Genomic DNA, 24,972 nt, shown 5'->3' on the forward strand with positions numbered 1-24,972 from the left:
CAAGGCTGAAAATGAGTCCCTGGTGCTGTGAGGCAGCAGTGCTAACCACTGTGCCACTCTTTCCCTACCTACCTTTGTGTCATCAGCAAATTTAGCAACCATGCTTACAGTTCCTTTATCATTTATATAAACTGTAAAATACTGAGGCTTCAGCTCTGATCCATATTGCATATCACTCATTACATCTTACTAATCAGATAATGATCCATTTATGTCTATTTTTTGTTTTCTGTTAGTCAATCTTCTATCCATGCTGAAATGTTACCAACGATACCATGAACCTTTATTTTTGTGAATAACCTTTGATATGAACTCTTATCAAATGTCTCTACATTTAGTATGTCTACTGGTTCTTCCATATTTACAACACAATCTCCTTATCAATTGTTTAAACATGACTTCCCTTTTATAAATCCATGTTCACTCTGTCTGATTAGCATAACTTTCTAAGTGCCATACTATAAAACCTTTAATAATAGCTTCTAACACCTTCCCAATGACAGATGATAAGCTAAGTAGTGTATAACTTAATAGCATCCTCTCTTTGTACCCTTCCCTGTTTGAATAAAGAAGTTCCATTCAGAACATTCCAACCTGTTGGAATCTTTACCAAATCTAGGGATCATGCAATATTTAAATCTGATGCATCAACTATCTCACTAGCCATTTCTTTTAAGACTCAGGATAAAGTCTGTTAGGACTCGTGGATTGTCAACCCATAGCTCTAACGACTTATTCAGTGCCACCTTCCTGGTCATTTAAAAAAAAAATTTCCCCCACTCTGGGGTGTTACTTTGTTTTTCGTGAAATGCCTGATCAAATCATTTGTCAACTCCTTATTTTGCATTATTAACTTACTAGGCTTACCTTATATATTACCTGTGCTCACATCATAAATACTTTTCCTTTTTAAAGTGTCCACAGAAACTCTTCCTATTTTCTGTAATATTTCTAGCTAACTTTGAATGGTTAGCTTGGATGATTGTTTTACAATACACAATGATGTCACCAGCATGAGTTCAATTCCTGCACAAGCTGAAGTTAACAAGACGGACTCTCCTTCTAAACCTCTCCCTTCACCTGAGGCATAATAACTCTTAGGCTAAACCACTATAATTCATATCTCTCTTTCTCTCTCTCTCTCTCTCATGAGAGAGCAGCCTTATGGTCTGATAAGAATATGGTAATTTTTAGCTCATTTTAAATTTTCCCTCTTTAAACTAATTTTTAAAAATACTCTGCCCAATCTTCTGTCCTGTCACTCATCTCTGATTATTTTATGATTGCTTGATGCTAATAGAGGCTTCTAACACAGAAGGAGACTATGTGTCCTCACCAACAAAGTCAGAAATTACCGGAAAAGCAAGACCATGTGATCTCACCTGTGGCAAGAGAATATTTGACAATTATTGCCTGGGTCCTTGATACTTGCTCCTTTGCCAGGCTCAACAGCTGGAATAGATTTCATTTGGGCTTGCAAACTTATCCACTTTTCAAGTTGCTAACTCTGCTATTACTTGATGTGGAGGTGCCAGTGTTGGACTGGGGTGGACAAAGTCAAATGACACCATGTTATAGTTCAACAGGTTTATTTGAAATCATAGAAGTTTCATTAACACAGCTCCTTTGTCAGGTGCTAGTACCTGTTCCCTCACTCTCTATCTTAATTTCTTCTAATATTTCACTGTCCTCCACCCTAATGTGTATTTGTGTCATTCTTTCCATCAGAAAGACTGATGTAAAGTATTTATTGAGAACATTAGCCATGACTTCCAGATTATCTGTATGATCCCTAAAGCATCCTTTTCTTTTCCTAGCTATTCTCTTGTTTTTAATACAGTTAAGAAAACATTTGAGTTTTCCTCCATTCTACTTGCCAATGCTTCCTCATGCACTCTATTTGCATTCCCAATTTATTTTCTCCAAGACTCTCTGTGCCTTTTATATTCCTTTAGGGAGCTCTTGCTGTCTGCTATAAGCGTCTCTTTTTTAAAAAAATCCTAACATTTATGTCCCATGATATCCTGGGTTCTCCAGTCTTGGGACCATGCTTTGTCTTTATGGGAACATACTTGGCCTGTACTCTCTCACTATTTTTTGCTTGAATGCTTCTCACAAAGTTTTGTCTGCAAGTAACTGCTCCAAGTTCACTTTGGTCAAATTTTATCATAGCTTAGTAAAGTTATCTGTGCAGTTTAGAACTTTTATACTCAGCCCATTCTTATCTTTTTCCATAACGAGCCTACATATAACTGAGTTGTGGTCACTATCTCCAAAATGCTCTCCTATTTATATGCCTACTGCCTGCTTGGCCTCATATACAAATATTAGGCTCAGAACTGTTCTCTCTTCTGTTGGTCTGTCGAGGTACTTTTGGAGGTAATTTGGGAATATTTCTCCCTCCCTGCCACTCACGTTAAAACAATCCTCTTTAATATTTGCATAGTTGAATTCCTCTAACATTGCTGCATATTTTTCTCACACTTCTCTGAAATTCAATTATACATCTGATCCTCTCTCCACACCTGACTGATTGGTAACCCATATCTGAACAATCTGTTTGCTCCACCCTTCTTTCTGATTGTAATATATCTGTTATGTATATTGTTTAAATATCCTTTAGATGGAATGCCACTGCACCTCCATTAACCTATGCATCAGCCTTATTTACCAGTTCACTTCAGTTAGCTTTATGTTCATGTCCTCATAATTGCAACTATTTGAATTTAAGATACTCATCTTGAACCCAGCCATATTTTCCTCAAAATGAGTGTAAAATTCAATCATATTATGGTCAATGCCACCTCAGGCTGCCTTCAATATGCAGTCATTAATTAATCCTATCTCATTGCACAATATCAGATAAATGTTGCATGGTCTCCAGATGGATCTAGAAAGTCCTGTTCCAAGTAACTACTATGAAAATATTTGGACAAATCTTCATCTAGGAACTTTGTCCATTTCAACCATTTTGGTTGACATGTAGATTAAAAGTCCCCATGATTATCATCTCACTTTTTTGATAAGCTCACTATATATTTCTTCATACTCCATTCAGCCATGTAGTTACTGATAGTGCAAACCATTCCCACAAGTAACTTCATGCATTGATCCTTTCAGCTGTCTACTCAAACTGCTTCTCGAAGGTTGGAGGATGGACGAAGGTTGCACACTCCCCAAAAGTGGGAATTAAACAAGTTTTTATAAAAAGAGGTTACAACAAGAGTAAGGTTAACACCTTACAAGCTGGTACTGCAAAACACATTGCGGCAGACATGAATCTAGAATGCCCTCCATGTCCATGTCAGCAGAAATGAATGGAGAGAACTTTGAACATCCTAAGGCCTGTATCAACTCTTGAGAGCCAACTAGAGTATAAATAGAACTTGTTGGGAAAACAGGTCTTGCAGCACGTGTGGAGAGATAACAAAGTTAATGTTTTAGATCTGGTTACCCTTCTTTAGAACCCTTCTGTTCTGAAGAAGGGTCACTGGAGACAAAACATTAACTTTGCTTTCTCTCCACATATGTTGCCAGACCTGCTGAGCTTTCCCTGCAATTTGTTTTTGTTTCTGATTTCCAGCATTGCAATTTTTTGGTTTATTTTTGTAGAGTATAAATAGGTTCTTGTGAAAGGATAACAGAAATACCTAAAATGGAAGATTTCTGTTTATTATTGAAGAATGAAATGAAAACAAGAACATGTAGAAAGTTAGATGATTTTCTTTACAAATTGGACAGAAGTAGGATACAGACGTTGGACTGAGATCGGCCAGATGTAGGAGACAGACATGGGATACAGATGTGGATCAAAATCAGAGAGACATCAGACCAAAATTAGACAGACATGGAACAAAGCCGGGCAAAAATGGGACAGAATGTTAGACAGAATTCTATTCAGCCAGTCTAATACTGAGATTATTTGAATAAATGTGAAGTTAACTTGCATACTTGAGTCCTCTTGTGGTTTGTCGGAGGAGAATAACTACAACACCCCAGTTTCACAAAGGTAACTGTGTAGTCAGGCCAATTTTAATGATCCAAGTCTCCCAGTAAATAAGTGAATGGGTATCTAATTTAGTGAATAGATGTGTGAGTAGTAGATGAGTTGGTGAATGGGTAGTTTTGGGGATTGGAAATTAGTCAGATCAGAGTGTAGTCAACTGTTTAGATGGTAATTGGGTTGGATTGAGGGTGTAGCTGGGAGTTTGGTGGTGTGATTTTGCCTTCAAATGAATGGTTTTCTGGATGTGGCATTATACATTTACATTATCTTCCATGACATGAGAAATTGGGTGTAATATTGTGGTATTGAAGAATGCAACTGATGTTTATTGTAACAAGCTATTATGGACAAGATAATATTCTGCAGAGGCATAAGTGACTGGGCTGATAGTAGACTAACAGTTTAACATGGAGCAGCAAACATCCAATGGAGTGTCATGCTTCAAGTGTTCCGTGGTAAGGTGGAGTATAAGATCTTTATACCTGCCAATCATATGTTCTGATGTAGGGATGAAGGCACAAGTATGCTTCTTAAAGGTAAGCTGACAGCCTGACTGTATCCCAAAAACAGGGATAGCTGGAATTACATTGGTATGTGTTGTCAATTTGCTAATAATAAAAACAGGCCAAGGAGAGTTAACAAAACAAACATCTTGAACTTCAATGTAACACTTTCAATTGTTTATAATGCATCCTTATCTGCTGATTGTAGACTTGTCTGGTGAGTAATGCACTGTTCTCTGTTGCATTTGTTGGACAACTTGGCTGTCTTGCTGATAGTTGCTGTCACTCACCATCACTACAACTTCAACACAGTCAACATCAAAGTCAGAGGTTCTTGCTTATTCTCTTCATGCATGATTGGCATGCTGAACTTTAGACTGAGCTGGCTTCTGTTCCTTTGCAAGGGAACTCCAAGATCAGTAACACTTTGCATGATCTGGCTGATATGCATTTTTTTTAGAAATCCTTGCTGACATCCAAATATTTGTAGGATTTCTAATGCAAAATTTCTATCTCTTGTGTGGTTTTGATAGCATTGAATATGTTTACTTTTACCTGTCCCAGAATGGTTACAATATTAGTTGCTGGGCAATGTCTTTTGCACTTGACTTCCAAATGTATGTTGCATTGGGAATGCTAATCCCTCTCCATTGGTATTGCAAGAAAACACAGCAATGCGAGATGAAGATATTATGTTGTTGCTTGACAGTTAATTGATTGATTTATTGATTTGATAGCAATACCTACATTCTGCTAGACCATTTGAATGTGGATAACGGGGTGACAATGTGATATGGATCACTTTCTACTGAACACATATATTTTGAAATGGTTTTCTAGAGTACTGCAAACTGTTGTCAGACATCTATTCTGAGATACTGATAAAAACTGAAAATAACACATGCTGTCATTGATTCTCATGATCATTGTGTCGCTAAGTCATTTAACAATGGGAAATTTGAGAAGTAATTTGACACAAAAATATTCTCTTCCCTATGCACTGTGAATAGGTCCATTTCTATTTTTAGGCAAAAGTGACGACCTGCAGATATTGGAGATTAGAGTCGAGAGTGTGGTGCTAGAAAAGCACAGCAGGTCAGACAGCATCTGGGGAGCAGGAAAATCAACATTTCAGGCAAAAGCCTTCATCAGGAAAGATGAAGGGTTTTTGCCCGAAATGTCAGTTTTCCTGGTCCTTGGATGCTGCCTAACCTGCTACGTTTTTCCAGCACCATACTCACGACCCATTTCTATTTTTGTCTAAGGAGAGAATGGAACACCATATGGATGTCAAGCTCCTTTTGCTTTTGGTGTTGATAGTCATACCTCATATGCATGAGCAAATCTTTGAATATTTTGATTCATCCCTAGTCAATACACAGATTCTTGCTACTTATCTTGTGTTTTCGTTGGCCATGTGCTGCTGGTGTATTGCTGACATAATATTTTGGGGCAATGATTTTGACAATAAGACTTGTTTGCTCATGACAACGACTTGTCGTGAGATACTGAGTACATTGCAGTTTACACAAAATAAAAACAAATCTTCCCAAGGACTTTGGTTAATGCTGTCAGGCAGTCCCTGGATAAAGACATTTTGAAACTCTTGTAATTGCTCTTCTTGAGCAGTTTCTGACTGTAACTGTTCACACTTTTGGGGTCCAAATTGTAACAGATAAACCTTGAGATTATCTTCAACTTCATAGTCTTGAGCATCAACATGTCAATCAAGTGGAATATCTTGATCTTTGTGTGGGTTGTGTAATTGCTCAGTGTGTCAGATGTAATTCTTCAGGTACTTAGCAACAGGAGTTGACCATTCAGCCCCATGAGCTTGCTCTGCCATCTAATATGATTGTGGCTAGACAAACACTTTCATCATTTTTAGACAACTATTAAAGTCAGAGCATCAGAAGATGTACAGCACCGAAACAGACCCTTTGGTCCAACTTGTCCATGCCAACCAGATATCCTAAACTAATCTAGTCCCATTTGCCAGCACTTGGCCCATATCCCTCTAAACCCTTCTTATTCATATATCTATCCATATGCCATTTTAATGTTGTAATCGTACCAGCCTCCACCACTTCCTCTGGTAGCTCATTTCATACAAGTACCACCTCTGCATGAAAAAGTTGCCTTTTAGGGCCCTTTTAAACTTTTTTCGCTCTCACCATAAATCTATGCTCTCTAGTTCTGGACTTCCCCATCCCAGGGAAAATATCATGTCTATTTATCCTATCCATGCCCCTCATGATTTTATAAACCTCTATAAGGTCCCCCCTCAACCTCCAATGCAGGCCATCACCCTTCACACTATTATGATTAGAAATATATCAATCTCTATCTTAAACATATTCAAATACTGAGCTTCTATGGTATTCTTGGGTAGAGAATTCCAATGCTTCAAAACTCTCTGAATTTAAAAAAAACCCTCCTTATCTCAGGTATAAGTGGCACATCCTTGTTTTTAAATTGTACCCTTGCTTCTTGAATCCCCAATCTGGAGAAACAACTTGCCTGCATTTGCCCTGTTTATCCCTTTAAGTATTTTGTCGGTTTCAATGAAATTGCCTCTCATTCTTCAAACCTTTATTATGTAAATTTCTGTTTGTTATTAAAGGAAAAGTGTTATCCTATTGGAGAGTGTGCAGCGGGATTTATAAGGGAAATGGACAATTATGAAGATAGACTGAAGAGGTTAAGACCAGAGAACAAACAGAAACAGGGGACTGAGTTGGATGATCATCCATGGTCATACTGAATGGGGACAGGCCATATGGGCTACTCCTACTCCCATTTTCTATGTTTCTAGAAAATATAGGCCCAATTTGCTGAAATGCTTTTCATAAGGCAATCTTGCATTCCTGGGAACAAGTCTGCTGAACCTTTATCTCTCTCTCTGGCAATAATATCTTTCTTGAGTTAAGGATATCACTACTGCACAGAGTACTCCAGGTGGAGCCTAACCAATCCCATATACAACTGAAGCTAGACTTCACTAGGTTGTACTCAGATTTTTTCATGATAAAGGATAACATGCAATGGCTTGCCTAACAGCTTGCTGCACTTATATATTAACCTGGTGTCATATGACTTCTGACTAGATCCATGTCGTTAATTGATGGGAAATTGTTTATACTGTTTTGTTTACAACAGTTGGCTGAAAACAAAAGACTATTAGCTAGCTTCCAGTTCAGAGTGATCACAGGTTAATTTTGATTCAGAAAACCCAGAAATTAAAAGTTGTTATGGTAGATTGTAAGACAGCTAACTGAGGTAAAAAAGCAAGTTTTGTTTTATCTCCTTAAAGGAATATATGGAAAGTTCAGGAAATAAGTATCTCCAAGTACAAAAGTGATTAGTTTGTAAAACATCCAAACCGGGAGAGTTGGATTAGAATCTGCCGGTTGTGAGGAACTGTAAAAAATAAGCTGCTACACTGAAGCTCTGAAGTGTACCTAAAATTGTTGGCAAAATGGAACTTGCAAGGAGTTTGCATTCAAATGCTATCCCAACTTTGCTTTTCTTAAACATTGATAGGCCTATTGAATGTTTCTAGCATTTTCAGTTTGTATGAGGAGCAAACCGCCATGTCTGAAGTTCCACCAATGTATTTAAACTCCATGATATGTTTGCATCAGTGTGACATTTTTTCCATTTCCAACACCAACCCGTGTTCTTGTGAATTGAAGTTGTCAGTTTGTGGTGATGACACAGTAAGTCTGGACTGAGAGTTTCAGATTCATTTTATGTAGATCTTTCACAGCCAAGATACTTTCATCCCATCGGTTTAAATTGGATTTAAACCCATTTCAAAAAGGTTAGCAATTAGTGTCGAATCCACTCACTCTTTCACTAAAATCATTTTGACTTTGAGCACAGACTGGGAAAAAAAAGCAAACATCATCTGTATGAATTAAAGGTGCCATCAAGTAATATAGAATAAGCTGTTTAGCAAAGCATTTTGTCTATATTGCTTATATCAATTTTACTTTTTAATATATAATGTAAAGTTCAGTACCAGAAGGATGCAAGTGGAAATCACAGCTATGTGTAGACATATTACAAGACTATTGTTTACTTCAAGTACACAGTATATGGCCAAAGTGCAAAGATGACTATCAAAATGGTCCTCTGTGCATTTGCAAATGGGCCTAGTGTTGGCTTTTACTGGTGACAATGAATAAGATATAATGCACCAGTGCACGTGTGGTCAATATCACCCATGCAAGTACAGATACATTGTTATATGGAAGCATTTAAAACCATAAAACCATAAGACATGGGAGCAGAAATTAGGCCATTCAGCCCATTGAGTCTGCTCTGCCATTCTATCATGGCTGATAAATTTCTCAAACGTGTTACATAGAACATAGAACATAGAAGGATACAGCGCAGTACAGGCCCTTCGGCCCTCGATGTTGCGCCGACCGAATCCTACCTAACCTATACTAGCCCAATAACTTCCAAATGCCTATCCAATGCCCGCTTAAATGACCATAAAGAAGGAGAGTTCACCACTGATACGGGCAGGGCATTCCATGAACTCACAACCCGCTGTGTGAAGAATCTACCCCTAACATCTGTCCTATACCTACCACCCCTTAATTTAAAGCTATGTCCCCTAGTAACACCTGACTCCATTAGCAGTAAAAGGTTCTTAGTATCTACCCTATCTAAACCCCTAATCATCTTATACACTTCTATCAGATCTCCCCTAAACCTTCTCTTCTCCAATGAGAACAGCCCCAAGTGCCTCAGCCTTTCCTCATAAGATTTTCCTACCATTCCAGGCAACATCCTGGTAAACCTCCTCTGCACTCGTTCTAAAGCTTCCACATCCTTCCTATAGTATGGCGACCAAAACTGCACACAATACTCCAGATGAGGCCTCACCAGAGTCTTATACAACTGCAACATGACCTCAGGACTCCGGAACTCAATTCCTCTGCCAATAAAGCCCAGTACACCATATGCCTTCCTCCCGCTTTCTCCCTGTAATCATTGATCCCCTTGGTACTCAAGAACCAATCTATCCCAGTCTTAAATTTCTAGCGCTGTGTATGGAATGCATGTAAATTCTGATTTATCCACAGCCAATTCAGCTGCAGCTTTGGTATCTATCAAAGATTCTTTTGGATACAGTGAGGTTCACTGTATGTGAACAATATCCATTTAGTCACGAGATATTGTTGACCTGATTACGCAGGCTGTCATACCTCCCTCCATAATACAGGTACAGATTGACTAGTTGCATTTGCAAGATTGTAGCTGCATGGCCCCCACTTCCTTGTTACTATCTGCAGCTGGTCTACTCTGCTAAACTGCTAAAGACTATGTTCCACACCGCACCAACCTGCAGTGTGAAAACATGGGCAGAACTATTTTTGTTGTGGATGTGATATTACTTCACTTTGTACTGACATGGTGCTGCAAACTTGAGTTGCTGCACATGTGTGGTGAGGTTGTTCATGAACATAACCTGATCTAAGGACAGAAATTTTCACTCCCTTGAGTTGACTGGGCAATTGCAAGGAAGTTGGGAAAATACAGCAAAATGAAAATAGTTCGATTCTTGGTGTCAAGATATTTCCCTTAATGCTTAAATGGGGAGTTTGGAAGCTCACTAATGCATGGATGTGATGACTTTAATGAATTTGCACACATTAGTTGATCTCATCTCCTTTCTATGAGGCTCTCAATCCTGTCCTTTCCCAAGAAACAAGATGATGCCAATTCCTGACACGAAAATCAAAGCATTTACTTGATGACAGAAGCTCACCATCAGCTTCTCCGGACTGTCAGACAATTCTGTCTTCACACGACTTTCCTGCAGACTCCAATGTCACTGTACTCTTCTACCCATCTTAGATTTAAGTCAGCAAAATCAAACCATCAGCCTCACCACAGCATCATGCTCTTTTCAGACCAACTCACAGTACCCTTCAGCCTTTCACGATTTCGTTTTGGAGCTCAGGTTCAGGGACAGTAAGGACTGTGTATGTTTCTGCCAGATTGCTTTGTGCACAAGTACATGCACGCACCTCATGCATCTTCACACAAGGAACCTTGTAGCCCTTAGTTTAATTTCTTGATGCTAACTCATTTTGCATTGACTTGAATTTGTCACACTGTCTGGCTTGCATTTTTTTTAGCACAGTGGGAAAAGCATGCAGCTTATTATGATTCAGAGCACTGGTCGGTCAAAGGGGTAAGCATGGTGCTGTATGAAACCACACCAAGCCAATGTTACAACTACAGAACATGCCAGCAGTTTACACCACAAACACACTGTATGTGCTTCAACCAAATGGCCATGTCTCAAAGTCCAAGGGCATCATATTTAGTGGGATGAAAGGGAACTGTGGCTTGTCAGGGGGAAAAACCACAGTCAGTCAAAGAGTATGGCCAATCTCAGTCCAGGAGGTTGATCAGAGCCAGTTAGGTCTTCGCTCCTACTGAAGTCCAGAGATCAGAGTCTTTGAAGTCCAACGATTGGACCATAGTCAATGCAGGGATTACATATCTATCAGTCAGAATGATATGTAAACATCAGTCTGGGTTCTGGCCTATGTTCAGCTGTGGATGTAGTGCCAGATCACTCAAAGGTGGTTCCACGGCCAGTCCTGAGCGTTTGGGCTCCTCTGCAAATGAAGGGAAATTTCCCAAATTCTCTGTTGTATGTAATTTTTCATCTCAAAATTTCCAATGTTGGGTGACTTATACTTGTCAGCATCCCCCACTGGAGTCATTGTATTCAAAAACAGCACTCTGCTCCTTTCCTGCAGACTCTGAGTTTGGACCAGCTTTTCCTGCATGATAGTACGAGTTCACACCAACCCTCCTGAAATATTGTGAATGTAGATGAGGTAGTATAGTATAGCATCTATATGAGAGGTTTTCAGCAATAGATGTATCCAAGAGGAAATAATATTATGGCAACAGTCAATGAGTGTAGGCTGAAAATCATGTTGTGATATATTCTTTTCCTCATCAGAGATGAAGCTTAAGAAATGACTGATGGAAGAATTACTAACACTAGAACTAAAAATATATGTCGGAGGGCTCAGCAGTGAGTAAAGGAGATGTACAATAGCTTTGCAGCTTTGTTCTTGTACTCATAATCCAAAATCATGGACTAATAATTTGAAGACTTGCATTGAAATTTCACTCTAACACAGTGAATTGAATTCAGTTAAATAAGTAAATTTGGAGAAAAAGCTTTTAGCAGAAATAGTACAAATGAAGCGATATGAAATTTGTAAAACCCAACTCAATCAGAGATACCCTTAAGGAAGATAACTTACCAGGTCTGGCCTATATGTGACCCAGACCCACAACACAGTGGTAGCTTTGTAAGGGCCCTCTGAAATAGCTGAGCAAACCATTCCACTACTTTAAACCACTGCAGAATATAGGACAGATCCAGCAGAAATGGTAACACTGTAATACACTGTTGGGACAGTGTTTCTGGGACTCCTAAGCCTTGAATCTAAACTCCATGAAGTCTCACGACATTAACTCATTATTGGGAAAGGAAACCTTCTCCTGATTACTGCCATACTCCTTCACATTGAAAACCATTTGGGTAACACTGGTGATAGCTAAGAATGGTCCCTCTAAACCATATGGGTCTGCAGCTGCACAGAATATAGCACATAGCTAACAAACAATCCATGTACAATCAACATCCTTTTTTTGATGATTGCATATATGCTAGTTGTGCAATTATTCTAAACTGCTAATGCAGTGCAATAAATAGTCTACACACAGCAAAGATAATAGAGTCATTGGGTTCCACAACCTTCTGTCCAACTCGTCCATGCCGACCAGACATCCTAAGTTAATCTAGCATTGGCCAACGTTTGACCCATATCACTTGAAAGCCTTTCTATTCATGTATCCATCCAGATGCCTTCTAAATGTTGTAATTGCGCCAGCCTCTACCACTTCGTCAGGCAGCTCATTCCAAACATGCACCATCCTCTGCATGAAAAAGTTACTCTTTAGTCCCTTTTAAATTTTTCCCCTCTCACCTTAAACCTATGCCCTCTAGTTTTGTACTCTGCTACCCTGGAGAAAAGACCTTGGCTATTCATCCTATCTATGCCTCTCATGATTTTATAAACCCCTATAAGGTCAACCCCTCAGCCTCTGACACTCCAGGGAAAATAGCCCAAGCTTATTCAATCTCTCCCTATAGATCAAACAGTCCAACCCGGGCAAAATCCTTGTACATCATTTCTGAACCCTTATAGGTTTCACATCATCTTTCCTATAGCAGGGAGACCAGAATCAAATGCAGTATTCTAGTAATGGCCATCCAATGACCTGTACAACCTCAGCATGACCTCCCAACTCCTACGCTCAATGCACTGATCAATAAAGGCAAAGACACCCTAAATACCTTCTTTGAAATCCTGTTTCTACCTCTGACTCTACTTTAGAGGAACCCGCACACCAAGGTCTCTTTGTTCATCAATATCTTGGCAAGTGCACAAAGTGTGATCTGGATGGAGATTTTGAATAACATCGAGGACAAAACAGCCCATCTGATCAGAACCTATCCATTACCTTAAACATTCAGTCCCTTCACTGAACTGGCTGAGTGTGGAAGGATAAACATGTTTAATTGGACTTGCAGCAGTCATTGAGAAAATCAAAATAAAACAAAGAATTGTGAGTTATGGAAATCATAAGTTTCAACTCAAAACATTAACTCTGTTTGTCTCTTCACAGAAGCTGAAAATGTGTTGCTGGTTAAAGCACAGCAGGTCAGGCAGCATCCAAGGAACAGGAAATTCGACGTTTCGGGCCAGAGCCCTTCATCAAGCTGTCAGACCAGATAAGTTTCTCCACCAATTTCTGTTTTTGTTGAGACAACCAATTTAAGGGAGAAATCTACTTTACTTTGTCTTTGCTGATCTATCTATCATGACACATCTGTTCATGATTGTATTGCACTGAATAGTCTGAGTAGAGACACAGTTCCCTTTTCACACCGAGGACATATTCCATTGTGTTGTGTCGCACTGTCATTGTGTTAAATCAGATTGATTCAGAACATTAAAGGTTAAATATGACTCTTCTTCAGAACAGAGCTGGGGAGCAATGACGCAAGCAGAACTATGGTCCACCACAGTTCCAACAGCAGAAGGTCTCACTTGGATACAGTTGTAAAGATTATAACTCACTCATTATGGTTCGATTCCACACAAAACTTGAGCTTCATCTGGACTTCTTCACCACTAAGAGGCATCATTCAAGTACGCAATAGAATACACTCACTTAGCTACATGAGTGAAACTCCATAAAACTCAGGAAGCTCAATAACATCGAGGACAAAACAGGCCATCTGATCAGAACCACATCCATTACCTTAAACATTCAGTCCCTTCACGAACAGAATATCACGACTTCAGCATGTACCATCACCAAGTTGCACTGGAGCAGCACGTTAAGGTTTTTTTGACAGTACTTTCTAACCCTGTGTTTTCTACCATTTAAAAGAGAAAAGGCAGATGCACCACTACCTTCAAGTTATCTTCCAAGTTGCATGTCAATTTGACTCATCATTATGCCTACACCAAAATCCTTGAACTCCATGTCCAACAGTGCTTTGACTGTAACTAAGCTAAGTGGATAGTAGAATTCAAAGATGGTGACTTTTTTTAGATTAGATTAGATTACTTACAGTGTGGAAACAGGCCCTTCGGCCCAACAAGTCCACACTGACCCGCCGAAGCGCAACCCACCCATACCCCTACATTTACCCCTTACCTAACACTGCGGGCAATTTAGCATGGCCAATTCACCTGACCCGCACATCTTTGGACTGTGGGAGGAAACCGGAGCACCCGGAGGAAACCCACGCAGACACGGGGAGAACGTGCAAACTCCACACAGTCAGTCGCCTGAGTCGGGAATTGAACCCCCGTCTCTGGTGCTGTGAGGCAGCAGTGCTAACCACTGTGCCACCGTGCCGCCCGACTTATTATCTTCTCAAGCACAAAATATGGATCATGCCAGCATTACTCACATTCCACCCAGGACAGATTTTGTTATTGAAATGACTATATTTATAACTCCCTAACAACAGAGAGGAAAATATAACAACATGCTCAGATCTTGCGTGTAGTACACTCCCTCTCTGTTTACAAAAATTGTGTTTAATGTAAATTGTGCATGTTCATAATTTCTTAGAATACTATATAACTAAACCAACAATCACTATAGCTGATAATTCAACAAGTTGGATTGCTTCATTGGTTTTATTGGAAAGAATATGTTTTCCCTTAACACCAGTATGTGTTTTTAAAAAGTGAGTTGGGCCAGAAATACTGAGAAGTGCAACATGTTTCTTCTTCCTTCCTAAATACCTTAATTAACCTATCTGTCTTCTTTCTCTTTCAGCCTGGGCATTCTGTTTCATTTCCATTAGCTCTCTCAACATCTCACACTGTCAGATATGAGTTTGACTTTGATGATCAACTCCACTTTATTGTTGGAACTGTGACATTGATTGATTTGCCTCAACCAAAGATGCTGGGTTACTGGTAATTTCTGTAAAACTAGCAAACTTTCAGCTCCGTTTTGAAGATAAATGCAACTTGGTGATGGGGCTACAAACTGCAGTGGGCTTTTAGACTACTTCTCTGTCAGACACTGGCAAGTCATTTCTGCATGACAAGTAATTCAGTGGCCAGAAATGTATCAGTCTTCATGGGCTGCATTGTGGCTCAGTGGTTAGCACTGCTGCTTCATAGTGTCAGGTGTCTGGGTTTGTTCTCTTTGTATTTGTATGGGTTTTCTCCCACAGTCCAAAGATGTGCAGATTGCCCATAGTGTGCAGACTAGGTAGATTAGCCATTGGAAATGCAGAATGACAGGAATAGGGGTGGGATGATCTGTGAAGGGGGTGCTACAGCCTCCTTCCACGCTTTGGGGATTCTCTGATGAAATGCGGAAAGAAACCTACTTTTGCATGACTTTCAACATTTAATATTGTACAGATGAACACTAAAAATCAATGCACTATATTGAAGCCCTGCTTTCGCTGTGGATGGCATTTTGATTCTTTGAATTAAAATATGATCATAAGAGCTTGGTGGTCACTTAACAAAGTAAACATTTCACAAGCGTTTTTGGAAGTTAGAACATCATGTACAATTGGAATTACCTCTTTTCAAACTTGGGAGTAATTTTGCTAATTAACGACAAAATTGACAAAATTGATTATTTGAAATTTGTTTTATAATTGTTTATTGACTAAACATAAATATATGAGTTGACGTGAAAACACAAATAACACAATTTTTTTACATCCTGTTTTCTTTACTTGTTAGAGTTATATTTGGTCTTTCAGCATCTTAGTCTGTTTTATAGTTCTTTACTGTCAAATAACAATAAATCAAATCAAATCAATGATGTATGTCTGATGTCATCACTTTAATATAAGAAACATAGCAGCTATTATGAATGCAAGACTTTAAAATGTCCTGTTAAATTTGAATGAAAACAAATGTCCTGAAGAGATGCTGGTAATTATTTTGAAAGCTGTCAGGATGTGATTTGATTGTCAGGACACATGGGCCCAGTTGGAAATCCATAACAAATCAAATGCTATTGATACAAAAGAGGGATAATAGTCTAGATACAGACTCCTAGAGTCAGGCATCAGATGGCAGTGAGAAATTAGGTTGGGAAAAGTTGAAGGCAAAGGCAGTTGTGATCGCCAAAGTGGAGATTTAGGAACCATGAATTTCCAAAGGGTACCTTGCTACTGGAAATGCTTGAAGACTGAGTGAAGCAATTTACAAAAAAACGTTGAAAGACCCTCTGCAATGTGGAAGGGAGAAAGAAGCAGCTGCTGGAAGGGATTGGATTTTATCTACAAGACTGCATTATATATTGAGGTTGCGGCATAACTTAAATATGGAATGGTTTTCAGCTGTCTTAATTAGCTAATAGTGTAAGAAACCTTACTTGAGTGTCCTAGTTGCTAACAAAATAATATTTAGTTGGTATTGATTTTAGTTTCTTACTGAAAATAATTTAAAATGTGAAATCTGATTGAGCAGTGATTTCTGTTGGTCATTGGGAAAAGGCTGAATATTATGCATTTTTTGTCTTATGCAAGTTGCCAGCGAGTTTGGTGGAACAATTCTCACTGTGATGCTGAGTGAGCTTTCTCACTGTAACTTGCGAAACTTGTCACTTCAATTGCCATTGGAATCCTCCTGGTGAGAATCATGTCCTGTCCCTGCCCTATCTCTATCTCAGTTCATGGAGAAAATCACCACTCAGCATTCCTTGAGGCTGCTGCATCTTTCAAACACTGTTCAGCAGGGTTAGGCATCAGGAGAGATGACAGAGAAGGGTTAGCTGACACCACAGTTCTCAGAGAGGCAGCTGGGGATTGTTGAGGATGGGGCAGTGGAGAGGAGTGGAGTCCACATCCCAGAAGAACGCCATCTCACCATGCCAGCCAGGTTGAAGATGGTCATTGGATCAATACTACTTCCAGGGTGAGAAGGTCAATGATCTTCTCTACTCCATCAGAGTGAGTGCTCTCTGCTACCTCAAACCTTTCAAAGCCACTGCATTCATCTCCCACCAATGCTCATGCTGTGGCACCCCTTCTGTTGTATACAACACTTACCCTCATTTGAAATCATTTCTCTCATCCTTTTATATCACTAATGTAACATGCCCTCGGCTCTGCTTCCTTGATCCCTTGGAACATCTCAATATTGTTCCCTCTCTTGTGCCTTACTTGTTTTCCCCCTTTATGCCTTTACAGGAGAAGATACCCCATAACACAGTGGACTGACATCATCCACTCTTGAGAAAAGCACTCCTGACCTTCCTGATGAAGGGCTTATGCCCGAAACATCGAATTTCCTGTTCCTTGGATGCTGCCTGACCTGCTGCGCTTTAACCAGCAACACATTTTCAGCTCTGAGCAGGAGAAGACAGGAACAGAGAAGACACGACTAACCAGTGGCTGCAATACCTTCCCCCTTTATCCCATACAGACGGAAACATTTCCCACAGAGAAGGGATCCCCATTGTCCCAAGATCATCATGGAAGCATGGGGGGACATCTTCTGCACTACCTCCTGGACACTTCACTCCCCCTACTCCAGGATGATGACATAACACTGGGCTCGATGAGGTCACACATGTGCAACTCTGCCCCATGGTAAAGGAAGAAATGCCCAGGCCATTTATAGTAGGAGATCTGCCAGAGACCAGGCACTTGCTGAGCCCCTGGCAGGAGATGACCTTGTGGCCTAGGTGATGAGGGACCTTGTACATTTGTATTGGGAGGGTTGGCAGGCAGACAATCAGGACTCAGGGGAAATGCAGAAACGCCAATGATTCACTGCTATCATTGCTCATTTTTCAAATTCATTTCATATTCAATAGTATGTAAATTCATAAACCTTTGCATTTCACCATTCATGTAGTTGTTCCTGTCTTTATCCTGGCTGTAGATAGTAAATAGTGCTCCGGAGTATCACTTTGCCATGAAGCAGGTGCAGTGGTTGCGGGTCTGTGATGATCATCAAGTACATTGTGGAAGCAGATCTAGCAATCTGTGTACATAATAGCAGCTCATTTCAGCATTTTAGACCTCCTCCTCGTCATTGCCCATATTTTGGCTGACTATATGGGTAGCAGTGCTTATTACAGTGAGTTTCGGGAAGTACAACCCAGACAGTGAATGTTGTAGGAAAGTGCATTGGCGTACTACATCCTTGCATGACCAGTATTTCATGTGTCGAAGGAGAATATTTTTCCCCAATGAAGGCCCAGTGAATGGTTAGAGTTCAGCTTCCTCCTTCACAAGTCCACTCACTTATCCTGCATATGGCAGCAGTTCTCCTCAGTATTACGTGCCATCCATTTGCATCATGATTAACATGACAGTGAGTGGTCCTCAGCATCAATACCAAAATGCTGTTGAGACCCCCAATATAAAGCTCTCCTCTCTAAATGCCATTCCCTTAACCCCCACAGGCTTCACACTTTTCCAAGTCATTATCCAAGCTCTGTCCATGGGATTAAAACTCGCGCCCACATCCCAGCCTACTCTTCACTCGACCCGTCCTCCTTAATTCCTGTGAATGGAGACAGCTGGCTGACTGTGGCCCACTCTCTTGAGCGACCAGACCTGGCAGCATGGGTCCTCGCCTACCCACATCTCTGGCTGTTTAACACACGTATCCCTAATCATGACAGTACTCTCCTACTGGACTGATCCCTATGGAGACAAAGGACTGACCCTATCCCTGGAGCACTGAGGCACGTGTCTCTGTGCAACACCACCCTGACCATGCACCAGTGTGTGACTAAACCCTGGGCTAGAATGGGAGGCTGCCCTTGACTATCTGTGCTGAGACCCCTGACTGACAAGTGTCCTCTTGGACCTCTCTGTGGACTACTCCCCCATGACTTTGTAGCATGCGCACTGCTTGCTACCATTTCAGTTTGTTTGGTGCAAACACTGAGGCCATGTGGTACAGGGTCCAATGTGATATGGCACACATCCTTGTTGGGCATATACCCTACATCATATCCATCTGCCTGATTGTCTGACTGTGCCAGCCAACCCCTGGCAGGGCAAGCAAAGTCTGCATACAGAGGACAGTTCAAATAGGCACCATGAAATACACACTGAGGGAACAAGGGAACAGCCCTGGTAGACAGCCTGGTAAAGCCTATGGAATGGGTTCCTTTGCCTGTGTGTTCCCTCTGCCCAATACAGCCATTCACTGCAAGTTGCTGGTGGGCACTTCTGGAACAATGTGGCCTTGCAGGGCACAGTACCAGTGTGTTGGAAGATGCCAGGATGGTGGTAATGCCTGCTTGAAAGTAACGTGCTTTTATCAGCAGTGGGACGGGTATGTGCAGCTGGTGATTGTGGATCCAGCTCTACTTTCTAGTTTGTCTGTGGCCAGCATGGATCTCCTGGAGAAAGCAGTTATATTGAACCGGCCAAGAGTCCATTCTGGTCTCCTTGTTGACTTTTTCTGACAGATAGTTTGTCTGGTAAGATCACAACTCGTGATAAGTTGATCTGTTAACCAGCCACTTAACTAACTATAGCGATCATCAGTTGGGTATTTGCTGCTGTCTAGCAAGAATATTTGAAAAAAGCAAACAAAGTGCAGTGAGGTGATCTCAACTGACAAGATTGGCTTTGCCGAAAATCCCAATTGACTGGACCGCTCAGCTTGCCATAAGCCACACCACATGGAGCTGGTCAAGTTTCACCCAATATTTATTTTTACAAAGTTTTGATCTCTATGATGATCATAACCAATTTAAATTCTGAACAGCAAGGACCTGTAAATAATAATTAGATAACAACCAGTTAATTTAGGACACTACGGAGAACTCTGTTTTTAATAATGTAATGCAATCTTTTATGTCCACCAGATCAGGTTGATATAGCCTAGTTCAATGCCTCTTGTAATAAGTAACACATCATTAGGTACTCTGATCCTTCATTAACAGACTGAAATGTAAGCCTAAATCCCTGAAGGGTAACTTGGATCCACAATCCTCTGATTTAAACTCCAAAGTGCTACAGCTGAGTTATGTAAAGATATCCAAATGTTCTGTCTGGTAATGTTTAATGTACAAAGAAAAAGAATGGAGAATGAAGAAAAAATTTGAATGAAGATTGAACACAAAAATAATGCTTGAGTCTATTAAGTAAGTTCAGAAATTTTCTCCAAAAATAACTAACACAAATGCCTTTTCCATTTATCAAACAAAAGTATTTGCATTAACAATCACTGTTTAATTTATTTTCTTTATTGTCCTATAAGTTCTCTATTTTATCTTCTTTTATATTTATCATATATAATATCATTTATCATATCCCTGTAAGACAATATCACTAGGAAACTTTGTTTATCAATTCTAACAAACCACTTAATACTCAAAATAATCCTTGTATTCCTATTTGTGGTTCAAGGCCCTATATCACTTTGAGCCTTCACTATGTGTACTCTTTTAATAGAAACAACTTTCTCGCAGGTCATTTAGATCATACATGGGTAGGCTCTCTTTTGACACAACAATACATGAGTATGTGAACTCAGTGTCTTATCTGTGATTGTGGTGAGTACTTTCACTGGTATGTCTGCACCTGAATGCCTGTTACTTTTTCCTTATTTTCTTTGAAGACTAATTGAAGACTAAGGTGTAATATTGCTCAGAAGTAACATTCACTTTGCTTGCATTGTTTGAAAGCCATGAGCAATTAATTGTATTTTAATAGTTGGATAACTTATCATTCTTGCATTTGATTTGCAAAAAACTTTCAAAATAAAATGTTTTGTTTGACTTTTTATTTAGAGCGAGTTCTTATTTTCTCCCAATTCAAAACTTAGTAAATCTTGGGTGTATGCTATGGCACTTTCTATTCATGCAACATTCCCATTCCATTCCTGCCTTTAACTTTGATAGATCACATTTCAAATTTCTCGTGTGATTTGTTTTGTACTACTGCCTGTTAACTTTTTCCTCAGAACAATCTTTTTGACATTCTCCAAAATTGTTTGCGTTCTATTGTTTCCAACATATTTTACCCTCACAGATTTCTGGAATCTTTTATTCCATAAGTTATTTTGCCACATAAACAAATTCTGCCAGTTCATGAACTGCTTGTCCTTGTTGAAAGGTTTTAATTTAGTTACATCCTGACTGAAAATGGCAATTTCTTTTACAGTTCATGTGGGATAGTTCTACTTTCACCCCACTTGGGAAAAAGGGACAATTTGCACTTGAAATTTCATTGATTAGTTTACAGCTCTAGTTTCCATGAAAATGTGTGGGCATGATTACATACATCTGTAAACTAGTAGAAAATAATATAATTGTTACAATAAGATTGAATGACAAATGGGCAATGGAGACGAAAAGTTGCTGTCACCAACCTGGACTAATGGAGTAATTGTTCATTCTCTACTTTGGAGCAATTTGAGGCCTTTCAAGGGTCCATTGCATCATTCAGCCACTTACACAGTACAGGTTAAAGATATCGGAATGATAGAATGGAGGTGGGACAAGGTCTCATTAATCATGTTGCACTTACAATCTCTTACTGCATTTGCATGATGAGTCACATGATGTGTGCATCAGAATAATATCCACTATGTCAAAGGCCCATGAACAGGCATCCAGGGTCCTTCCCTGTTGGAGTCCTCCATATCTCACTGTTGAGGATAATGCAAGCTGCTATTTATGTATGACACAAATGCTAACATTACCAAGGAGCAGTCTCGTTTCTTGGATTCCCCACACCGGTTCAAACAATCACTATCACTGTGACTGTGGTGTAGTGAAGGAGCAGAAACATTGAGGAGATACAAATGCAATAGCAAGCTCAGGAACAGCAGTAACCTCCAGTGGCTGATGAACAGCCTCCATGTGAACAATTCACAGCAAAAGGTCCCGAAGCTGTAGAGGGGACTTGAGTATTTGGCTCCACTGTCATCTCCTCCAGTGCAGCAAGGCACAGTGCCACTGTGAACGAAAATGCTCTGGCCCACCTTGTTAGAATTTGCTGGTTTGTGACCTACAACCTGAAGAAGTGAGTGGCCATCCTGTCCCAGAGGTCATCATCCTAAAGTTTTATGCAACTGGCTACTTTCAATTGTCCTCTGGGAATCTATGTGAGATCTCCCAATCCTCAGCCCACTTATATTAAAGCCATGACTAATGTAATTTGTGCCACATCACACCATTTCACCTTGTTTCCTCAAGATGATGTCAGAGCTATAACCCACGCAGTAGGCTTTGCCAATGTAGCTGGCTTCATCTGGAGTAAAGGCACTATGGACATCATGTTGAGAAAAAATTTGATAACATGACTAATATTATCAATAGAAAATGGTTCCATTTGTTTAATATACAAGTAATCTGTGATCACTAGTAACACATTTTAAAGGTGAAAATGTGCTGCTGGAAAAGCGCAGCAGGTCAGGCAGCATCCAAGGAATAGGAAAATCGACGTTTCGGGCATAAGCCCTTCTTCAGGAAGAAGGGCTTATGCCTGAAACGTCGAATCTCCTGTTCCTTGGATGCTGCCTGACCTGCTGCGCTTTTCCAGCAACATATTTTCAGCCCATCTCTGCAAAACAACTTCACATTTTTTTGCAATATTCTCTTCCCTTCTGTAGAAGAATCCATTCAATTTTTAATCCAACCAATGAAGGAAATCATTCAATTAATTCCCATCTGTAAAATAATTCATTCTGTTTCATATATTATTCACAATGAAGTAGAAATTGATCCATGTATTCTCCTTATACTATAGTGTAATTCATTCACAGTTTACATCTTACACTTATCTATAGTGCTTTGTTTACATTTTTATTGAAATTTTACAAATGTGAATATTTACATTTTATTCATTTATCTGCAACTGTGGATAAAATCATTTACATTTTATATCTTGTTCCCATCCCTTTCCACCCTACAGTAGAGACCTGCATAACAATTAACTTAATTCTAACTGTAAGGCAGTTTTTTTTTGTAAGTTGTAAGAGACCCTCCTCTTGAAGTGTTGTCTGTGTCTTACTCAGTTGCAAGCTGCCGCTCCAATGCCTCTAACTGACCTCCCAGAATCGCAAACCTGCTGCCATCCTTAATTCGAAGTAGTCCCATCTCCAGATTAATTAAGAGTTCCCCATAGAAATAACAATGAATGACTGTTGTGACCTGTGGGGGCAGGTTCAGGACTTGAGCTTCATTACAGAGCTGTTTCCATTGCCAGTACAATTGCTGTGCCTGTGTATCTTTAAATCTTTGTGACCTATCAATATTGTGGATGACGTCAGAGATCAATATTGGGGCAGAAAGGTGGCAAATGGAATTCAATGTAGCTAAGTGTGAAGTCATTCACTTTGGTAGGAGTAACAAGAAGATGGATTACTGGGCTAATGGTAGGCTACTTGGTAGTGTGGATGAGCAGAGGGATCTTGGTGTCCATGTACACAGATCTCTGAAAGTTGCCACCCAGGTAAATAGTGCTGTGAGGAAGGCATATGGTGTACTGGGCTTTATTGGCAGAGGAATTGAGTTCCGGAGTCCTGAGGTCATGTTGCAGTTGTATAAGACTCTGGTGCGGCCTCATCTGGAGGATTGTGTGCAGTTTTGGTCGCCATACTATAGGAAGGATGTGGAGGCATTGGAACGAGTGCAGAGGAGGTTTACCAGGATGTTGCCTGGTATGGTAGGAAAATCGTATGAGGAAAGACTGAGGCACTTGGGGCTGTTCTCATTGGAGAAAAGAAGGTTTAGGGGAGATTTGATAGAGGTGTACAAGATGATTAGGGGTTTAGATAGGGTAGACACTGAGAACCTTTTACCGCTAATGGAGTCAGCTGTTACAAGGGGACACAGCTTTAAATTAAGGGGTGGAAGGTATAGGACAGATGTTAGGGGTAGATTCTTTACACAGCGGGCTGTGAGTTCATGGAATGCCCTGCCAGTAGCAGTGGTGAACTCTCCCTCTTTATGGTCATTTAAGCGGGCATTGGATAGGCATTTGGAAGTTATTGGGCTAGTGTAGGTTAGGTAGGATTCGGTCGGCGCAACATTGAGGGCCGAAGGGCCTGTACTGCGCTGTATTTTTCTATGTTCTATGTTCTATTGTATAGATTTTATCTATATGCCATCTGTGTAATAGCATTTACATTATCATAATTTTTTGTTTCACAACATGTAATGGTACTTAATCTTGTAAATTTCTTTGTTTGCTTCTCATATCCACTTTTGATGTGTCAAAGGGTACAATGTAGCTGTAGTATCTGAGCACTAGATGCTGCTGAGTCATCAGATTTTAGGTTCAATATTCCCCACTCCAGGGATTTGAGCTCATCATCGAGGCTGACACTTCACTGCAGCACTGAAAGGGTGCTAAACTGTCTGAGGTGCCATTTGTGACTTGAGACATTGAACTGATCTCTGTCTGCTGGCAGTAAAAGATGCAGAACCACTTTTCAAACAAGAATGGGGAGTACACACAGTGTCTCAGTCAATGTTTACCTCTCAACCAACATCATAATTGTCCATTTAAGTTATTGCTCCTGGTGGGATCTTTTTGTGCAGAAATTGGATGCTGCATTTCTCTGCACTTACGTGACTACATTTCCAAAGTAATTCATTCACTATAAACATTTTGGGACACGGTGTGTCATGCTGTATAAGTTCAAATATTTCTGTTCTTACCATCTTGGTATAAGAATATTTGTATTCCAATATTTGTGAGTTTAAAATGATAGTAATTGGGTGCCATTAGTGAATATGTAAACCATCTTGAACCTCAATGTTTGCATTTCAAGTCCTGCTGGCCTCCCAATCTCCTTGGGATATAAACTCTACTGTATCCAACAAATCCAGCTGAATTTTAACTCCTAAGAACTGTTAAATGGGAGC

This window comes from Hemiscyllium ocellatum, chromosome 11 (assembly GCF_020745735.1).
Source record: "Hemiscyllium ocellatum isolate sHemOce1 chromosome 11, sHemOce1.pat.X.cur, whole genome shotgun sequence".
In the NCBI taxonomy this organism is placed as follows: Eukaryota; Metazoa; Chordata; class Chondrichthyes; order Orectolobiformes; family Hemiscylliidae; genus Hemiscyllium; species Hemiscyllium ocellatum.